Source organism: Bison bison, unplaced genomic scaffold, assembly GCF_000754665.1.
Source record: "Bison bison bison isolate TAMUID 2011002044 unplaced genomic scaffold, Bison_UMD1.0 scf7180017864384, whole genome shotgun sequence".
Classification (NCBI taxonomy): Eukaryota; Metazoa; Chordata; class Mammalia; order Artiodactyla; family Bovidae; genus Bison; species Bison bison.
The window spans coordinates 1438602-1446060 of NW_011494956.1; the positions used below are offsets into that span (position 1 = coordinate 1438602).

Here is a 7459-nt window from a genome sequence, read left to right on the forward strand (position 1 = left end):
TTCTTTTTTTTTTTTTAATATATATTTATTTATTTTAATTGGAGGCTAATTACTTTACAATATTGTATTGGTTTTGCTATACATCAACATGAATCCACCATGGGTGTACATGTGTTCCCCATCCTGAACCCCCCCTTCCACCTCCCTCCCCATATCATCCCTCTGGGTCATCCCAGTGCACCAGCCCCGAGCATCCTGTATCATTCTTTAACTTCCAACTCTGTGTAGCAAAAAGGCCTGAATCTCCTAACTTTTGTGCCCACAAGCCATTTCTGGAGTTTAATCTCAATTAACCATTTGCTTAATAAAGGATGTAAAATGAATGGATTAGGTCAGGATTACCAATAAAATGTGTTTTGTTGGGGTTCAAGGCAGCAGCAGCAGTTCTTTAGGATTTTAGGAAGAATCAGATGCTCTGAAATGAGCTCCATAAAGACCTCTGCAAATATTTGCTCCAATATTTTATGTAATCAACAATCAAGCTTTTCATTGATGTGATTTAGAGAAGCATCATAGTCCGCCCTAGACAAGAGTCTATCTAAAAACCCTTGGAGGGAAGCTGAAGGTGCTGTGATGGTCACATGACAGGATGGGGCACAGGCATGCTCTGAGGTGAAAGGCAGCCCTAGGCATCGGCTAGGCTGGCCAGGCAGGGGAGGGATGTTGGGAAGGACCCCATTGCTCCACCAGGAGTGGGTCCCTAGATGAGCATGGGTCCCTAGATTTGCTTCCTCTTGTAGCAAAGTGGCCGGGGTAAGAAGAGGAACAGGAATAGGACACTTCTAGTCTGCCCAGGAGAGCTGCACGTAGTGTCTGGGAGAGCTGGCTGAACACATGCACCTAAGGTAGTAGTGAGGTGGTGCTGTGAGAGGATGAGTCTCAGTTAGCCAGATTATAAAATATAACACTGGCAAAAAGAGGTTCTTAAGTGGCCTCTTTGCCTCCCCCAAGGGGGGCAGTTATTCTTCCTACCTGAGGTTTTTGGCTCTACACCCTCTTTATCTTCTCCTTTTGTAGTCAGAGCTGTATGAACTAAATCCCTTTCTTACCTTTTCATTCACAGGGGTCTCAGCATCCACCAACAAGCAAATGTCACATGCTCTGTGGGGCCTTCCTAACTTGCCTGAGCAATTGGCTGTTTCATTTTCTTGTGCTCTTTTGGCACTTTGGATGTAGGTTTTGACCTATATATTGTAATGGCATGTTGACTTATCTGTCTCCTCCACTAGTTTGTCAGTGATTTGAGGATAAGGCCTGTTTGGAATCATCTTTTTCACTAGTGTAAACCCTCATACCTTCCAGAAGGCAGATGATAAATGTCTGATGAATAAGAAAACAAGTGGACACATGAATGGGTGAATATTATATAACTTAAAATTGTAAGTGGAGAGTATTGAGACTAATTTCTAGGGGGCTAATGAAATTAATTTACATTCTGCTCCCAAAGAATCTGATAGAAAATGCTCAGTGTCAACCTGAGCCTCACCTTTGATAATAAGCTAAAACCTAAACCCAACACAATTTAAATTGACAAAATAAACCCTTGGCACTTTTAGAAATCTGTAGTTTACAAAACAAAAGAAGATGAAAATAAGGAATAATTTAACAGAAACTAGGGCTAGGTTATGAGGGAGGTTTGATGTATTTCTTTTTCACCCAGAAGGATTTCTCTATACTTTCCTGATTTTTCAGTTTTTAAAAAAGTCATAGTTACTAAAAATACGCCAATTTAGAAGTATATATTCATTTAGGTAAACAAGTATTCTCTATTAAAAAGTAAATGCTTTATAAATGGCTAGCAGTCATTTACACCTTAATGTGGATTAATTATTTGTTCTTCTTCTAATATCTAGTTGAGATAAGTTGGATTTTGCCTAGGAAAAATTGAAAATGTCAAGGTTTTAGAATCTCAAAGATTAAAAGTGTCCTGGGTTGAACTCCATAACTCTGTAACTGAAAATAGGGAGAGTTAAAGATTTGTTTCAATCTGAGCATAAGGGCACTAAAAGGAAGGAATAAATTTGGGTGCCCTGAGTTGGGTGCCCAAGAGCAGGGAGGAAATTCTCTTTCTTCTCTTCATCTTACTTTGAGGGCACACAACTCTGGTTGGTTCCATTAATTTTTGTCTAGATGGGGTAGAATTTTATTGAGTAGGCCTGAACTGTAACCATCATTTATAAAAGAATTCCTGTGGAAAATTTTGTATTTGAAAGGACCAATTTATAAACACGGATTTGTAGTCCAATTCTTTCACATTGTGAGGTCAGCCTTTTCATAAGTTTCCATCGATCCATATTGACTAATATAAAAGGTTGCTCTGAACAACTAGAGCAACATCCCTGGAAATTTGAGTGAGGTATCTATTGTTTTAATGAGTATATTACTTGAGAAACTCTGAGCATAGCCCTGAATATACTAATTGGAAGAACATTTTATATAAATGTTTATGTAAGTAATGACCAAGACTTCCTACCTAGTAAGGAGAGAAGGAGAGGAACTTCAGTGATGAAAACATCAGGAACAAGCACGAGGAAGCAGAAATGCAAAGAGTGCATTCATCAGGCAGTTATCCATTCATCCCATATTCACTCAACACCTATTATGTGTTGGGGTAAGGAATGCAAAGTGAATAAAATTACAGTCCTTCTGCTCCTCCTGATCATTTGAGTCTAGCTGGGGGATTAGGAGTCTTAAAGCCAGAATTGTCTCTGATGTGTTGAATCCTTATACCATTCCATAGGCATGTGAAATATTCTGTATTTATTACTGACCCTGCCTAGTGGTGAGGATTTCCGAGAATGATCAGGGACGCGTCCTAGAGATGGTACGTAGGCTTTGGAGGATGTATGGAAATCAGAGTGGTTAGCACTTAGAGGCAAGCATCTGGCCAGCTAAGGTAGACTAGAGATTTTGTCATCGCTTGAACTTCTCCTTCTTTATGAATGCCTGCAGCTGCATCTATGGGAAACTGCTCCTGTAAATTTATAGATACTGCAAGACCTTCTGGGTATGGATGGTGTACGAATGTGTACTGGATGGAAGGGTGACACAGGCCATATGGGTGTGCAAAGAATATTGTTCTCTTAGTCTGCACTATCGTCACTCGTAGGCTTCCCCAGAGAAAGCTGCTCCTGAGAAAGAGAGAAAAATGGAACTCCTATGATTGGAGTCGCCTTCGATTGATAATGAATAAATGGAAAAGACTAGGCTGCTTCTCTTTGAAGCTTGAAAGGATGCTATTTTGGTGAGCAGCTGAAGGAGGAAAAGATGTGATCTCCAAACTTTTGAGTCCCAGAAAGCAGCTTTTTTTTGTTTGTTTGTTTTTTTCTGCTGCTTCTCCCAGTAGGGTTACAGGATATTGAGTGAAAACAATATCGCTTTATTGTGACAGAGTGATATTGGGGCCACCTCTCTCTATTTCTGGGTCTTGCTGTAGCTTTTACTCAGGCTCTGTGGTTTACATGAACTCCACAACATCATTTCCTCTTGGGGGAAAGAAGATGGAATTCAGAGTCAAAATGCTTATAAATGAATCTTACTTTACCACTTACAGATAAGTGTAGCTCTGAATAAGTCATCGCATTTCTCTGAATGTAAGTCTCAGTTTCCTCATCTATGAGAAATGGGAGCAATGCCTCTTATTGCACTAAATTGTTGTTGTAATTAAATGAGATAACTTAAAAGTACTGAGTCTATCTCTGAGTCTTACTCTCAAGCAGTAAGTATTTAATAAGTGTGTTTTATGTGGATCTTACTATTATTATTTTGAATGCAAAGAAAGGGCTGGTTCAGCCATGAGACAAAAAAGCATGAGAAATTAAAAAAAAAAAAAAAAAGTTTATCACCGGTAACCTCTTTTTCCTGCCATTAAAAGGTTAAAACACCAAGCTGTTGTTCTTTCAAAGTATGAGTAAAAAATAATCTTAAGCAGCTGAATACATTTTCCATGAGTCAGGTGGGAACTCTCAGTCTGCTGCAAACACAAGGTTGGCTCATGGTGGCCACACCACATTTATCTACTGGTTGTTTAGTAGGAATTACCTTGCAGTCTTTGACAGCTTCCCTGGTTCTTAAAAACAAACCTAAGAAAGATTTTCTTTTTATCTTTTTTTTAAATTCTAAGAATATTTCCCCAAGACTTTCGTTTAGAATATTTTTTTGACTTTTCAAGAACAGTTTTGTATTTTTTTCTTAATTTTTATTGGAATATAGTTCCTTCACAATATTTTGTTAGTTTCTATTGTAAAGCAAAGTGAATCAGCTTTACATATACATGTATCCTCTCTTTTATGGATTTTCTTCCCATTTAGGTCACCACAGAGCACTGAGTTCCCTATATGGTAGGTTCTCATTAGTTATCTATTTTCTACATAGTATCAATAATGTATATATGTCAATGCCAGTCTCCCAATTCTTCCCACCTCACCCTTCCCCTTGGTATCCATACATCTGTTCTTTATGTCTGTGTCTCTACTTCTGCTTTGCAAATAAGGCCATCATACCATTTTTCTAGATTCCACATACATGACTTAATATATGGTATTCACTTTTCTCTTTCTGACTTACTTCACTCTGTATGACAGTCTCTGCTGCTGCTGCTGCTAAGTCATGTCAGTCGTGTCCGACTCTGTGCGACCCCATAGACTGCAGCCCACCAGGCTGCTCTGACCCTGGGATTCTCTAGGCAAGAACACTGGTCCACCACATTTCTAAAAATTGATTAGAATATTAATACCTCCTTAAGCTTTTATTCAAGCCCAAACCAATCTAATTAATTTGTCCATTAGAAGCTCCTTTATAAATGAGTTTGCAATCTGAAGGAAAAAAAATACTCTGAAGTTTCCTATGATAATAAAGACAGAACTAAAAGACCAAGTAATTATATTTTGGGATAATCTATCAAAGTATCTTTCTTAAATATCAGAAAGAGTAGGTCAGTGTCTGTAAGTTTCTTGTCATGATGGAGAGCTCAATAAACCATCCTGTTCAAAAGGCATTCTCTTTATTGATCCTATCTTATAATTCAGACATTAGAAAGCAACTGATTTTGCTCCTGTGTGTTTTTCCCCCAGTAATGAGAGAGGCATTCTACAGGGAACAACTCTTAAGTCAGTATCTGTTTGTGAATTAATTGAATCATAGAAGCTGGCACTAAACTTTTTAGAGTTTCTACTTGTTCCTTTTTCAAATCCACTTGTTCTTATATCTTAACCTTCTGTTCTTATTTTATGGGGTCTATTTCTATCCTTACCTCCTTAAACATTTTGAACATCTGTATGTTAAGAGCCCCTATTCAATTGCTTTACTGTTTGTAGTTCTTCAGATGTAAATTCTATTTGTTTCATCTACAGACATGAAGGCATTTGCCTTCATTTTAGGTTTTGTAGTCTTTGACTGTGAGTCCATCTCTAGTGAAAATTAGCTTCTGTAGGAGGTCTGAGTGTCTGGATGGTGGTGGTGGGTGAAATTTCTGCTTGGACATACAACTCTCAGTTGATCTGGAAAAGTTCTTAGAGCTGGTTCTCAGCCTGGTTTTCTACCCCTTACTTTGCAGTTATTGCATAATAGGCCCTCTGTGCTGTGTTTAGTCACTCAGTCATGTCGTGTCTGACTCTGCAACATCACAGTCTGCAGCCCATCAGGATCCTCTGTCCGTGGGGATTCTCCAGGCAAGAATACTGGAGTGGGCTGCCATTCCTTCCTCCAGGGGATCTCCCCAACCCAGGGATCGAATCCAGGTCTCTTCTTTACCATCTGAGTCACCCCAAAGTACTGGAGTGGGTAGCCTATCCCTTCTCCAGGGAATCTTTCTGACCCAGGAACCTGGGGTTTCCTGCACTGCACACAGTTTCTTTACCAACTCAGCTACCAGGGAAGCCATTAGGCCCTCTACCCATTCTCAAATTTTTACTGGTCTACAGAAGTTATTTTAGTCTTAGATCATAATGGGCAGTAGTTTTCCAGTTCCTGGCTTTAACCAGGAAATCCAGTTTCAGTTGCCTTCAGTACATGAGTCTAATGGTCTTTACTTCCATTCTGGTAAAGTCATTAGAACTTTATCTCAACTGTGTATCTGGTGTTGGTTTGTCCCTGGCCCATGTGGTCTTAATTCTTCTTCGGTGCTCTAACGTGATATTTAATGTAGAGAAAAAAGGTTAATATCCATGATTGCTTAATCCATTGTCCTCATCTTGACTGGAAGTTGCTCTACACATTATTTGATGATAATAGTTAAGTTGCTTGGATCCAATAAGCTTTAGACTATAGTCTTGTCCTTCTTCTTGCTCCACCCTCTCCATTGTGCCCTTTGATGAAGCATCCAAGTCTTTCTGGATGACACTCTCATTTATGCTGGGAATCCTTGAAGCTATGTAGAAGAAAGCATGGCAGAAAGTCTATATTATAAGGCACGTGACCTACTCTCAAGTCAGATACACAGGAGAATGCCATGCTTTTGTTTGATAATCCCAGCCTGACTCCTTCTCTATTACTTTCCCTGGAGATGATTTCATTTGCCTCTGCAATTCCCAGATGAATCTTTCTCTTAATACAAAAATACGTAGTAAAAGTATTAATGCCATATTAATTAAATACTTAAGATTCAATCTTCTGAAACTTAATGCATACAAGTGTGGTATGTCTAAGTGGTTAAGTAGTGGTTTCTGACCCTCTTACTAAATCAATATCATCCACCATGGCCTCCCTCAGAGGAAATGAAAGCAGTGCCAACTACTTTCTTATTTCTGTTCATACCAAGTGTAAACAACTCTGGTGACAGTGGTTAAATGTTCTGTCATTCTCAACCAGTCCTACCCTTTGCTTTGTCCAAAATAGTGCAAGAAGCTAAAGAACTCAGCTATGAAAGGAAATTCAGAAGTTCTTTCCAAGTTAGGGTATAAATTTCAAGGAAAGTATAATGTTAATACTAAATTTTTGCTTCTTGGAAATTATTCATACTTTAATATCTAATAATGTAACACTTGCTTTATTAACTATGCCAAAGCCTTTGACTGTGTGGATCACAATAAACTGTGGAAAATTCTGCAAGAGATGGGAATACCAGACCACCTGACCTGCCTCTTGAGAAATCTGTATGCAGGTCAGGAAGCAACAGTTAGAACTGGATATGGAACAACAGACTGCTTCCAAATAGGATAAGGAGTACGTCAAGGCTGTATATTGTCACCCTGCTTATTTAACTTATATGCAGAGTACATCATGAGAAACACTGGGCTGGAAGAAGCACAAGCTGGAATCAAGATTGCCGGGAGAAATATCAATAACCTCAGATATGCAGATGACACCACCCTTATGGCAGAAAGTGAAGAGGAACTAAAAAGCCTTCTGATGAAAGTGAAAGAAGAGAGTGAAAAAGTTGGCTTAAAGCTCAGCATTCAGAAAATGAAGATCATGGAATCCAGTCCCATCACTTCATGGGAAATAGATGGAGAAACAGTGG

The 7459-nt window shown here is 38.9% G+C and overlaps 1 protein-coding gene across 2 annotated transcripts in view; it reads right to left on the reverse strand.

The window, feature by feature from the left end:
• Window positions 1-7459, reverse strand: part of AGTR1 (angiotensin II receptor, type 1) — a 43080-nt gene that overhangs the window by 2174 nt on the left and 33447 nt on the right. The window lies entirely within an intron of this gene.